Raw genomic sequence first — 14,128 nt, 5'->3', positions numbered from 1 at the left:
GCCACCTGACGTTCGCGCCCCTCTTCGCGCAACATCCACCCAACCAGGGAGCCCCATACACGCCAACACAATCATGGCCGCCAAAGCAACACCACCAGCTTCAGGTGTAACTGCGTGGCAGTGGAAATGTCGCGGCTTCGAAAGGAAGAGGGCAGTCATCCAACAGCCATCGTACAACAGCAGGGACCGCCCGACGGGAGAGGCCTGTGCACCCTGGTCAGGAAGGGACTCACGTTCGCCGAACACGAGCTGCAAAGCAATATCAAGATCGAGCACACACTCACCGAAATCATCCCGGGCAAGAAGAGAAAAGGAAGCATATTTCTGCTTAACGTTTACAGCAACCCATCGCAGAGAAAACAGATATTCAAGACATTACTGCACAGAGCCAGCACCACAGCGCGCCGCAACACGCTGATCGCGAGCTGTTAGATGCGGGACCTTTTCCTGAGCCTCCTTCCATTTCACCAGACCACATCGAATCGCGTCACAGCTAATTAAGGAGCGCAGAAGCACATCTACCCCGCTCCCGAGGCCCGGCACGTGCAAACGAGTTGGCGTCCCCCACTTCGTGTGCCGCAGGTGGACCTATTAACTGCTTGACTTTTCCCGAAAGTGAAGCTAGAGCCTGGCACTGTTCCAGGTAACGTGAGTCCAGAGGCAAGACGGCTGTAATGCACCGTGAAGCCCTGGCAGCAATCCCCCCCGTCCGCCTTGGTGACGGTAGCTGCAGACCGGGACGGCAATACCGCAGAGAGAAGTAAGCACTCGGACAATTGGCGCACAAGGAGCGGCCCTCTCCGCCGGATGCGACACAATCGCACGGACGCCTACCATTGGCCGAAAATGACGACACCTGAGCGGGCTCGCCGATTGGCCGAAAATGGCGTCACCTGAGCGGGCTTGCCGATTGGCTGAACGTGACGTGACTTCGAGACACCGAAGGGCTTAAAAGCCAGAGACTGGGAGCAGCAAGAGAGCATTTCGTCATACATCTCTTTCGAGCTTCTTGCCACGGGCCGCCGCGTCCGAGTTGCTGCCGGCCAGTAATGACTCTATGACTGTTAATTTCTTGGTCCTCTCACTGTAAATAATGTAAATAAACCTCCAGTTTTCATCCCAAAGTCCTCCTCAGCTCTTACTGTGCGGAGACTTCAAGGCGATGAACCCTGCCTGGGGCTACAAGTGCACAGCAAAGGGCCGCGACCTGTACCAAGACGCCACGGAACTCGACTTCACCCTCATCACGGACCCGACACATCCGGCGAGAATCGGTAACTCCGTGTCACGGGACACCATTCCGGACCTCACGTTCGTCAAGAACAACATCCGGGGCGCGATCACCTGGAGAAACACGGGGACCGACCTAGGCAGCGACCACACCATCGTGGAAATTGACATACCAGAACACAACGACACCAGCATCAAAACACACAAATGGATAGACTGGGATGCCTTTCGAGACGCCGGAAGCCAGAAGAGCGAGGGTGATGACGAGATCGAAGACATCGACTTGTGCACGCCCGAAATCACCAAGAGCATACGCGACGCGACCAATGAAATTGAAATGGGCGCGGAGATCGACACAGTAGACAGCCGGCTTGCGCATCTCATCGAAGCCAAACAGACGATACTCAATCGCTGGAAGAAACAACGGCTTAACCGCAGACTCAGAAAGAAGGTGGCGGAGCTGAACCGAGCGATAGAGGATCCCTGCCGCGCTCTCTGCGCGCAACAGTGGAACGAGATCTGCACCGCGGCAGACGCGCAGATGCACAGCGGGAAGACGTGGAACCTGCTGCGGCACTTGCTCGACGAAACCAAGACCAAGTCGCACCAAAGGGACAAACTCGCCAGGCTCATACATCGGGCGGTCTCAGCACACGGCGTCGACGAAGTCACCAGGCGCATTAACGACAAATACCTGCCGACTACACCCATCGAACAACACGCGCCGTACAGCGGCTTGCCTAACGCGAAGCTCGATCGTGACATCGACGGCGAGGAGGTACGCGCGGCCCTGCACGACCTCAACAGCCGGTCGGCAGCCGGCCCGGACCTCGTCCTTAACAAAGCGCTCAAGAACCTCGACGACGGCTCGATTGAAAACCTCGCGAAATACTTCAACAAGTGCTGGAGAGCGGGCGCGCTGCCAAAGCTGTGGAAGACAGCCAATACCATTCTGATCCCCAAGCCGGGGAAACCACCGGACACGGGTAACCTCCGGCCCATCTCGCTCACGTCCTGCGTGAGCAAGGTGCTGGAGCGCGTCCTGCTCAACAGGTGGCAAGACTACCTGGAACGAGAAGGCCTGTACCCGGCCACTTTGATCGGCTTCAGACAGCACCTCAGCACGCAGGACGCTATGCTGCAGCTCAAGTACCACATCATCGATGATGGCGGCAGCTCCCGCGACAAAAAAGCAATCGTAGGGCTCGACCTGCAGAGCGCCTTCGATAAAGTGAAACACTCGGCGATTCTGTCCCTAGTCTCCAAGTTCAACATGGGCGAAAGATCCTACAACTACATCAAGGACTCACGGACAGGACCGTCGAGCTACAAGCAGGCGACATACAGACGCAAGAGCAGAAGCTCGGGAGCAATGGCACACCGCAGGGATTGGTCATTTCGCCGATGCTGTTCAACCTGGCAATGATCGGAGTGGCCGAAAAGCTCGGGGACATCGAAGACGTCAGGCACACCATCTACGCGGACGATATCACGCTTCGGGTGACCGGTGGCAGCGACGCCCACATCGAGGGCGCACTGCAAGCCGCCGTAGACGCAATAGAAGACCAGCTGGAAAGCACCGGACTGAGATGTTCGCCGAGCAAATCGGTGCTTCTCATACTCCCACCTACCAAAAACAGCAGAGGGATGACCAGACAACGAGAAAACGAAAAAATCAGAATCGTAATCAAATCTGGCAGCGTGATCCCCGAGGTCGGCAAAATTAGGATAAGGATTTGGAAATAAGCACGGATGAAACGGCGAAACCATCACCCGTCTCAAGGCAAAAGCAGCCAACGCAATTCGACTCCTCAAACGAGTCACTTCCCGGAAGGCTGGCATGAGACAGGAGAGCCTAATTAGGCTCGTCCAATCCTTCGTCATCAGCCACGTCGCGTACGTTGCAGCCTACCACAGATGGCTGCAACACGAGCGTAACAAAATCAACGTGCTCATCAGACGAGCGTACAAGACGGCGCTGGGTCTGTTCGAGTCCACGAGCACGACCCGCTTGTTACAACCTGGCACACACAATACGCTCGAAGAAATAGCCGAAGCGCAACGGACCTCTCAACTGGAGCGGCTGTCCATGACCAAAGCCGGGAGGAAGATACTGGACGATCTGGGAATTGGACGCTCGAACGAGGTGGAGATGAAGCTCCCCGTCCCCGAAGAGGTCCGACGCCAGACCAGAATCGACCCCATACCGAAGAACATGAATCCCGAGTTCAACAAGGGAAGAAGAGCGGCGAGGGCCAAGGCTCTCATCGACCAGCATGCCAAAGACGAACACGCGCGGTACGTGGACGCGGCCGAATACCGATGGAACGCCTTCGCAGCGGTCGTCATAGAGGCGTCAACCGGCGCCACGAGGACGGCAGCGAGCGTGAGAAGCACCGGAGAGGCACAAGCAGAGAAGGTAGCCCTGACCATCGCCGACGCACACTGCCACACGGTGCTCAGTGACTCGAGATAGGCGGTGCGAAACTTCGCCAATGTCATGCTCAGTGACTCGAGATAGGCGGTGCGAAACTTCGCCAATGTCCAAATCTGTAGGGAGGCTGAGCGCGTACTGCGAGCGGTCAAACTACAAGAACGAAAAGTACGACTCAAGTGGTTCCCAGCGCACGCGGGCGACGCGTCGGAACGCAATGAGAACCACAATGAGATGGCACACGCAGCGGCGCGAGCGCTAACCAACCGCGCCCCCGCGACAGACCGTCCGAAGCGGTTCGGAACCAAGGACCACATGACGGATTACAATAAAATCACGAAGGCCTACCGCCTGGCTCGCAGGACTCTCCCATCCCCGCACCCTAGGCTGACTCGAGCGGAGGCGGTAGTACTGAGACAGCTCCAGACCGGATAGCTACCGAGCCCGAGTCTGATGAATCGCATGTACCCCGAGACATATCCGACCGATAAGTGCAGAGTCTGCCGGAGGGAGACCGCAGACTACACGCACATCTTGTGGGATTGCGTTAAATATCCAGAAGAAGCAAAATCAAGAACGCTCCCACCGCGGCTCGAGGCAGCCGCGAAGAGCTACGACCGAGACGATCAGCTGTGGGCCGTCCAGCAGGTCCTCCAGGCGCTCGAAAGGCACCGGCGAGCGAAGACCCGCGTCGAGTAATGGCGACTTCGTAGAAGACGTAGGCCCTCGTCGGGGGGCGCGAGCGCCCAACTGCAGGCATAAATAAAGTTGGCTCCAATCCAATCCAATCGACGAACTATGGTAACGTTGGTTCGAATGCGATAAGCGTCGGAGAAATTTATGGAATCTTTTTCATCATTTTACAGCGGCACGTTCCCAGTGCCACTTACCTAGTTACCCAAGTTGGCGTTACAACGTTCTTTGAAGAGCGGCACACGCCTGCTGGCACATACCCAGTGATCCGAATTGGCATCAAAGAGGTTCACTGGAAACCAGCACAGACCGAGTGTCGCATACCCAGGACTGCAATCGGTGTCAAAGAGTTTCTTCGAACAGCGGTACCTACCCAGTCCCGTATCTACAGTGACCCGTGTTGACTTGAAAGGGGTTCGTTGAAGAGCGGCACGTATGCACGCATTTCCACATACTACTCAGTGACCCAAGTTGGTTAGAGGGCTGGCTTCGAACACTGTTCCCTCAACACAGCAGCCCGATGCGCTATACACAATGGACAAGATAATACCCAGTGACACACGTAGGTGTGAAAACGCTTAGACGCAAACATACAAACATGCATAGATAGACACAATTGTACAAGCATAAATAGATAGATAGCCCCTGGAAGCATGTGTAGTACTCTAAGAATGCTAACGTATTTAAACGTATAGAACCATCTTTTTTTTTGTGTGTGTGACGAGGCTGGCGGGAAAAGCCCGTGCGCTTTTGCTAGGTCGAATGACACCCCGAATAAGCATACCGTCGACCTGTTCTTGAGTAACCTTTCGTTCAGTGGCAGGAACACGGTACGAACCGCTGGCGCAAAGGCCGGTGGGATCCAGTGTTGATGTTAAGCTGGATAGCTGAAATTCAGAGAACTCAAGAAGAGAACGTGGGAAGTCGAAGGAACGGAGCGAAACTGCTGAATCAGATGAAGCAGTTGTGAGCGCTGTGCAGGCTTAAGGCCATCGGCAGTAGATGCGTCGAAGGCAACCGTGGAAGAAGCGTCATCGGTGGCGATAAGTTCGTTCAGAGAACTGATCTCAGGGGGATATGTACACTGCCTGGTACGTCGGCAATTAGTATGGCGTCAACGGGCTGAATACGGCCAAGACATTCGCTACGAAGCAGCATGAGAAGGGGGGCCAACGGGGTACGTGGCACGAACGATGTACTGGGAACTACCGTAACGTCAAAAATGGCGAAGAGCTGCGGAATACCTGTGCGTGTGCTGAGCAGGTCTGTCGATGTGAAAAGGACTGTCGAATGTGGTGCATTAGCGCAGGATACAGGCACAAGAGTAGAAGAGAAGTGTGGAACAAAAGTATCGTCCTGGACGCGTAATTTGGTTGAGTAGGCGGAATGTCGTTGACACTTGCGTCACAAAACGGAGAGAAGAGGGCAGCTTGAGCACGTGCACCTTCAATGACGGCATCATAGCGCGACAGGAAATTCCAGCCTAGGATGGTCTAGTGCGAGCCGGTAGATAGTACGACGAACTCCATCGGGTACAGAACATCCTGGATGGCTAGACCTTAGGTCGAACGGCTTGTGCGCTTCCTATGCCGAGTAAAAAGCCATCGTGTGACGTCGTGACCTTTAGTAATGAGCGGCAAAGTTTCGAATGCATCACGGAAACAGCAGCATGTTGGTTTCCATTAGCGTTAACGTGCCAATACCTTCGACAAATATTCGATAACGTTCGTAGGCGGCAAGTGAGGACTTTCGAATTTCAATGACGACGTAGCTCGTGCCACAAATATTGCGGCGCTCAGTTTTGCGGTTCGACAGACGCAGCACGACGACGCATTGGAAACAACGAGTGACGGCGTGGCGAGGATGAGCGGCGGTTGACGAACGACGGAGAAGCAGGGGCCATGGTGGGACGGTACAGTCGTAGGGCGACTGTATCGCGTCGCTTTACTGAGTGTAGCGGGTGATCCAGGGTGCGGCGGCGGACGATTGCATGCGACGCCGACAAAAGCGGGCGACATGTTCAGGGTAGCCACGCGCGAAGCATATCGGACGATCGTCTGAGGTGCGCCACGGATTAGCGACGATAGGGGCGGCCCAATAAACGCGAGGAGGAGCTGCACTCGCTGGAGTTGGCGGCGGCGGATAGAAAAACGACGGGCGCACTTGCTCACCAGGTGACGTAACTGCTTCGGCATAAGCGCGCAGGCGGCTGCAAGTGGCGATTGGTACTCTTGTTACTAAAATTTAAAAAAAAACGATAGTTGGGATAGCTGTCGTGCTACCTCTTCACGCACAGGCGCTTTAATCTCAATAAGCAGCAACGACTGATCCGGTGCGACAGCGAGTCCGGAAAGTGGCTTGTTTCGCAAAAGAAAAAAAAAAACTCGCCATCCCGGTCCTGCGAAAGTGGATGTCCAGCGAAGCCTTTTAACACCGCCACAACAACTGCTGAGGGCGGCAGACAATGTTATATGGCTAAGAATAGCGGTAGTAGTTAGATTAATGGTAGGAGTGGGAGTTAATGTTAATTTTCAATGCACACTGCTGCCGATAGCGGTTTGACAACAACATTGAAATCAGTTGTTAGGTTGGCTATTTTATATGCGAAAGGCTAGGGACATCACACCCCACGTCACAAGCTGACGTCGCCGCGGCAGCTTGCGCAACAGTACTCTTTACTGGGAAACGTATGCTGGAGCGCTCCGGGCTTTGCATTGCTATCACGAGCGCCTTATCAATAATTAGGTGGTTCGTATTCCACTTCTAAGCTTGTTCTTTATTGAAAGGTATGCTGTTCTGTATCTTGTATGTGTGATTCCAAAGAATGTATGCCCTGTTCACTTCACTTTGTTCAGTGTTTGTAGCCTCTGCCTTACGGAGGTATGAGCCACTGTTTACGGGGGTATAAGTCATTGCTTGCGGGCTATGAGCTACTGATGATGATAGTTTTCGACATGCTGTTCTGTATGTTGTATGCGTGATTCCATAGTATGTATGCACTGTTCGCTTCAAATAGCTGAGCACTTGTAGCTTCTGCCTTACGGGGCTGAGAGCCATTGCATTTTTTCTTGCTTAGGGGTTACGAGTGCTTAAGGGGCTATGAGCCATTGATGATGATAGTTTTCTGTGGAGGAACGCGAAAAGATCACTAGTATATCAGCCACAGACAGTTTCGCAGTAAAATGTACGTCTAGTAAAATCACGTTGTTTGCGGAGCTAATCGTATCTCTGACAGAGATTCAGGCATAGTTCCCGGGCTCTTGCAAAGGAGCACGTGAAACACGTTGTCGTCGACACACTTCGTGATTTGCTGGAGTTCGCCCGACTATTGCATTGACGTGTTTACGCGTTTGCAAAGGTCTTTGACTTCCTCTGTGTAGCTCTTCAGCATCTCACAAGGTTGATGCGCCCGCTCGCGCAAACGTTGTTCGGCGCTTAACTTTCTGACTGCCGTACCACCAAAGACATAAGTGAAGGTAGTCTTGAAGCCTGAGCATGCCGGAAAGTCCGCCTCGCAATTTTTGAGCCACAAGTTCACACCTTCCGCGAAGTATAAAATTACATCGGTCAACTTCGTGGCGTCGTCCCACCAGTTGTGCGCACTCACCCTATATTACGAGGAGAGCGTGTCCTCGACGTTACTGTCGTCTGTACCACTGAATGTGGGGGGATCTCTTTGGCAAATAGCACCAGAGATGACGACGAGTTGTCGCCATGATGTCTGATAGACAGCGTCGGGCGTAGCAGCTCGCAGTGTCCGGGAGTGAAGTTCCAGTATGGTAGTAGTGACGGCTACCCAGCACTTCCACCAGTTGTAATGAGGTTCATTGCAACAAATAAGCATCCGCTGGCTGGAGGCCTAACCACAACACGGAGCCCGAGCGCGAGTTCTCCCTCGCGAGCCACGCGTTCGCAATGTTGTCGTTGTTCTTGCGACCTACAACTTATGTCATGTATACACAAGAGGGAGATTGGCCATGGTGCGTATGGTAAATCCATGATGTCGTGATTGCCCATGACGCCGCCGACTGTGCTGCTCTTCTTCCTTACAACATACATAGATAGACAGCCGCCAAAAAGTGCGTGAAGTACGCGAAGAATTGTAACGCATTAGAAACTGCGTGCTACCTGGAAATATAAACGAGTTTGTCTCCCATTACGAATTTTTAATACTTCTATCGATATACCTATGGAAACTTAAAGGTAAACTCTTAAAATATTTACTTCATATTTTTTTGATGTCGAGCCAGAGGGTTGACGCATCTAATTAACATAAGAAATTATTTGAAGAAAATCACGTCGAATAATGAGAATTAAGGTGTTAGTCAAGGCGCAGTGCCTTGCCTAGGAGTACAAATATGTTTTCAATAATATTCAATTTTTTATTGTCTGGCCCGCTACACCACCACTGGTCGCGAATCCGGCCCTCGTGCAAACTCGTTTTGATACCCTTGCCCTAAACCGAAAAACTCAAACATGGCGGACCTAGAAATGTATTCCCGACGGCTTGGAAAAAGAAGCCCCCTCAAAATGACACACAAGTAGCGCTGTTGGCAGTGCAGCTAAGAGTGAGTTTGCCTTCATTCTTCTAACTCGTGACGGCGATAATGTCAAGCGAGCGCGTGGAGATTCGCGGACGGACGACCCGCAATCTTTAGCGTGAGGATTTTCGCAGTGACGGCTTGCGGAATCAGACGTCATCGGTCGTCATCGGACGAGGGCAATCAGCCGACCGAGATAGGCGCCCCCGTGTCGGAGCGCGCGCACATGAGGACGCCGCGGTCATTCGCAGCGTGTTTGAGAGTGAACAACACTGGGGTTACAAGTTGTGTAGCAAGGAGTGTGTAACCACTAAACGCAGGTATGGAACATACTTTCCGCTTTATGCGAATGCTTCTAACGCTTACGGCAGTGGATGCTTCTGTACAGTATTACGGGTGAAAGGTGTTATTCTTCTACGATATACAAGTAAAAAATATATGTATTGCAGTGCAACCGGTAGCTTCTGAGGCTGCGATAGCTTTTAAGGACCTCCACATGCACTTTTTCCTCGTGCTTACTTCCGAGATCGTCTATGGCAACGAGGACCAATAGTCGTCCATACACAAGGCGTGTGCTGTCGGAAACGAAAGGGCGTCTCATTGAATGCCCATTTCGAGGCCGTCTAACACTTTAATCGCCATGCGGCTTCGCGTGCTAAGGTTCCATAATAAGTCATACTTGGCTTCCATTGTGGCCCTCACCCATTTTACCAAATTGGCCTGCAGCTGCCATATAACCAGTTTATTCTCTCTCTCTCCCTTTCTCCCACTTCTATACATACATAACTTTCCAAGTCCGCTAAAGTTCCAAAGGAAGGAATATTCACATAGCTAATTGTCCCAGCTAACTTTGGACAGTTTTAAAATACGCCGAAGCATTCTAGAAGGACGCAACGAAATGCATGTTGTTGACTATTGTGCACTGTATAAACCATTTTGCGAAGCTGGTTTTGAGCATCAAAAGAACCCTCCTGGCAAACAGTTACTTTGGTAAATGGACAGTAGAGTCAGTACAGGAGTAGTTCTATCTATCTCAATCACTCACGGAAGAGCCTGATAACTAGAAGCAAACTTACAGAAGAATAAATGTAGATTGGGTTGCATACGGCAGGTATTACCAAATCCTGATTGGAAGCTTACCACTGTCGTTGAACATAAAAGTGTGCAATCACTGCATTCTATCGGGGCTGACATATGGGACAGAAACTTGGAGGTTAACAAAAAAGCTCGAGAGCCCTTAAGGACTGCGAAAAGAGCGATGTAACGAAAAATGTTAGGTGCAACGTTAAAAGACAGGAAGAGAGCGGTGTGGATCAAAGCGTAAAGGGGGATAGCCGATATTCTAGCTGATATTAAGAGAAAAAAATCAGTGCCCTTCCACTCTAAGAAGGACTACAAGCGAAGCTGTGTATGTGGGCCCTTTATTGGCGAACTGCACCTTCGCCGCGGGTCGGCCCTGCATAGAACTACCTTCGGTATGGGTGCATGTATGGCGAGTGCATAACGCCTGCTTCACCTCCGCCGTGGGTCGGGCCGGTATTGCACTATCTTCGGGATCGGCCATCGTACGGGCAGTGCTTAACGCCTTCTTCACCTGCGCTGCGTGTCGGCACGGCATTGCCTGTCTTCGGTATCGGCCCACGTATGGGGAGCGCTTAACGCCTGCTTCACCTCCACCGCGGGTCGGCCCGGTATTGCAGTATCTTCGGGATCGGCCCACGTAACGACGTTTTATTCTAGTAGAGCCGCGTCAATCACGGCGCGTACTCACCAGTACGAACGCAAGTGGCGTCTGACGCGGACGCCGCAGGAGAGAGAGAAGAAACTTTACTCAGTGGTAAAATAGATTATTCTCACGGAGGAGCCCTAGTCGAGAGGCACACTGGCCTTAGCCACCCGTCCAACCTGGTCGATCAGCGATTGCTGGTCGGCCAGGTCAGAGCTGGACAGTCGCGCCTCCAACTGCTCCGTGTGTTGTGCTGCCAAATCTGTGTCTTTAAGGTCTGGCGGCTGTTTTGAGCAGCCCCAGGTAATGTGAAAAAAGTGCAGGACTGGCTGCGCTCTTGGGCAGCCCCCAACTCAGCGACCAAACCCTGGCCGTCCAGAGTGCCCGCGATCGGGCCGTCAAGCTAGGCTTGGCGGTCCCTACGTGGGACAAGGCGGGTGGCGCGGGGTCCCCCCCTGCGTCTTCTCTGGACCTAATAAAGTTATTTCACTCACTCACTCATTCACTTCCTCCACACCAGGGCAAGAAGCTCGATAGCCCATCGGGAACATGGCGCGTAATATTTTGAATTAGGGATGAACAACTGTTTGAATTTTTATCCAATTGATGGCCTCCTCTCCTGTTAGATGTTTATAGGGAGGGGCGTATACTTGTCGGGTAAAATGCTGATGGGCGAGCAAATCCCTTGCAATTGCAGGGTCATAATTTTGACAGGGGGTTGTGGTTTGGAAGTCTTTTGAGAGGAAGGCTCAAGTTTTGTGTCGACACACGGACACGATCCTGGAGGAAACCTTTTAACAACTTGGCTGTAATTCGCTGTAATATAGAGCTGGACAGGTCATGTAATGCCTAGGAAGGATAACCGGTTGACCATTAGAGTTACCGAATGGGCGCCAAGGGAAGAAAAGCGCAGTCGAGGACGGCCGATAATTAGGTGAGGTGATGAAATTAGGCAATTTGCAGGCGCAAGTTGGAATTTAGCGCAAGACTAGGGATACTTTGAGATCGCAGGGAGAGGCCTTCTTTCTGTAACGGGCATAAAAATAGCGTATGATCACGATGGTGATGAATTTCCAAATGTGTGAGTGTAAGGATGTTTTATTTGGTTACTACAACACCCTTTTTTGTATCCGTAGGGGTGTCTAGTTCAGCTAAAACGTCCTTTTTGTGCTAAGGGTGTTACGGGCTGTACAAACCCCTGCTCTTTGTACATGCCGCCTCCGAAGTCGCCGAGACCTTCCTACGCCCCATTGTTTTACAGGACAGAGCTCTTCGTATGCCTTTGAGCGATGGCAGCAAGGCGCTCCTGTCACGTGTTCTGAACGAAGTGCTTCGCGCATTCAGCACCGGTCATAACTGCGTATATACGTGTCACCATCAGACCAATGATCTGACTACACTTTCACTGAACTTTATCCGCTGTAATTTCTGTGTATATTTGCCACGAGTACACTGTTTCGCATATCCTTCTCGTTTGCCGTGTTTGCATATACAACTCTGCTGTTCATCGCGCAAGTGAATAAAGCCACTTTTTTCTCTAGTCCATGAGCGAAATCCTACACTTCCGCCATCGGCATTACCTTCTCTTTCTGCGGCCACGCCAACCGCGGCGTCTTTTTCTGAAGGATTTTGTTGGCTAAGTTGATTACTGCCGCTGTGTCAGCCGTGTTAACATGGATGCCACCCAGGCAGATAGAAAACTTTGCTGTGACGAAAAATGACGTGCTGAATCATTCTGTCCGGCCAACGAAGTTCCTCTATCGAGTTCTATAATTCAACTCGTAGACTCTGTTAGTAGTTCGTACATCGCTTTCTCCATCTTTTCCGCCATTCTTTCCGACTTACATTTCCCCTTATCATGGGCTCTCGAGAAACCCCCTTCGCTGTCTGCGGACCAAGCAGTCGAAAATCTACTACAAACTCTGGGCAAGATCTCCTAGATAATTCAAGGCGTGCTCGCTTCGACGGTGACGCCACCACTGAAGTCCGACGCTTCTCGCGTGGCCGCTCGGTAAAAACACGCTTTCATCGAGCAGCTATGCTTCTTGTACCTAGCGCTCGTCTTTCGCCTGTTTTCTCCTGTTCGTCTGTGTTTCTTGCTTTAGGGAGTTGTCACGATGTCGAACCAACAATCCCAAACAGTCACAATTCTTACAGCCACGGCTATATCCCGTGGCAGCTTGCTTCTTTAAGCCGCGAGCGATCGTGCTCTATTTGCCTGCTACTTCTTCTTTCTTGTCTATGTGCATAGTTACCAGTCATGACACCCCCTTTGTGGTGAGTTTGCACCATTGGAAAGGCTAGACTAGCAATTCTGATAAATCGAACAGGACTAGCTGTAAATACATATAACTAATCGCGGGCCTATGGGTACTTCCGTTGTCGTCCCTCCACAGTTAAAGGCAGGCTTTTATGCGAAGCATATTAACGTAGGTTTCGGGCCTTCGCGCGACGCCCGGCGGTGGCCACCATTGACCCTGAAGTGGGGTCACGTGACATGACGTCACGTGATGACGTCACACAGGCTGCAGATGGGGCCTCATATCGCGCCGTCGGTCGCCTCCCGGCGGTGGCCACCATTGACCTTCAAGTGACCTTCAAGTAGGTCACGTGACATGACGTCACGTGATGACGTCACACCGGCTGCAGATGGGCCCTCATATCGCGTCGTCGGTCGCCTCCCGGCGGTGGCCACCATTGACCCTGAAGGGAGATCACATGATGTGACGTCACGTGATGACGTCACACCGGCTGCAGATGGGGCCTCAAATCGCGCCGTCGGACGTCGCCCAGCGGAGGCCTCCACGCTTCGGTTCGCGCCGTCGCGCGCGACGCGGTGGCAGCGCCACCATCGCTGCATCACGTGATATGTGACGTCACGCCAGGGATGAAGCGGCGCGCGCCCGCCGTCGCGTCAGCCTCTGTGCCCGCAACCGCGCCAGCGTCTTTGCGCCGGGCGTGTATGCGGTCAAGATGCCTCCAAACGCTAAGGGTACGCTAAGGTTAAGCCCAGTGGATGCGAAGCATCCACTGGGCTTAACCTTGATAAGCCTCCAATTTTTTCTTTGAAGTCAGCGTAAGCATTAGGCTCCAGGGCATCTGAAAAAGAATCGCGGCTGAGGTCTTGCTCCTGATGAACTTTTTTAAAGGCCGAGCGCAAACCTGCGTGAACATTGAAAGTATGAGTCTAGTGTTTTATCGCCATCTACACCGCACTCATGACAATTTCTCGCAAAGAAACACGACTTGCAATACATCGCACCATATCAGTTGGAGTCAATTATGATCAATGCTCATTTGTTTGTGTAGGTATATGCTGCAGTGAAATAGCAAGAAATCACCTTTTTACGTTGGTACATGAAGGCCTAAGTGGCGCATACAGAAGTTTTGTCCACTCCTTTTAGTTATTCGCCCTACTGACAGCCTAGTGTTCGTTCTTCCACAAGAAAAGAAGCGTAAATGCATTCGTCTAAACACAATCAAACAACTACATATGCTTTTCAA

At 52.1% G+C, this 14,128-nt stretch overlaps 1 protein-coding gene and 1 pseudogene across 2 annotated transcripts in view; both read left to right on the top strand.

The window, feature by feature from the left end:
• Window positions 1–14,128, top strand: part of LOC142585037 (sulfotransferase ssu-1-like) — a 32,115-nt gene that overhangs the window by 12,046 nt on the left and 5,941 nt on the right. The window contains exon 1 of one of the 2 annotated variants that reach the window (XM_075695480.1): window positions 9,131–9,218. The exons of the other annotated variant lie outside the window; for it this stretch is intronic. The gene's annotated coding sequence lies outside the window, so the exon portion shown is untranslated. Of the gene's footprint in view, window positions 1–9,130; window positions 9,219–14,128 lie in introns of those variants that run through there. 2 annotated transcript variants of the gene reach the window in all.
• On the top strand, window positions 74–4,363 carry LOC142586257 (uncharacterized; annotated as a pseudogene).

This window comes from Dermacentor variabilis, chromosome 6, assembly GCF_050947875.1.
Source record: "Dermacentor variabilis isolate Ectoservices chromosome 6, ASM5094787v1, whole genome shotgun sequence".
Taxonomy (NCBI): Eukaryota; Metazoa; Arthropoda; class Arachnida; order Ixodida; family Ixodidae; genus Dermacentor; species Dermacentor variabilis.
Note: the sequence above shows the minus strand (reverse complement) of the source record. Positions and strands in the feature narration are given on the sequence as shown.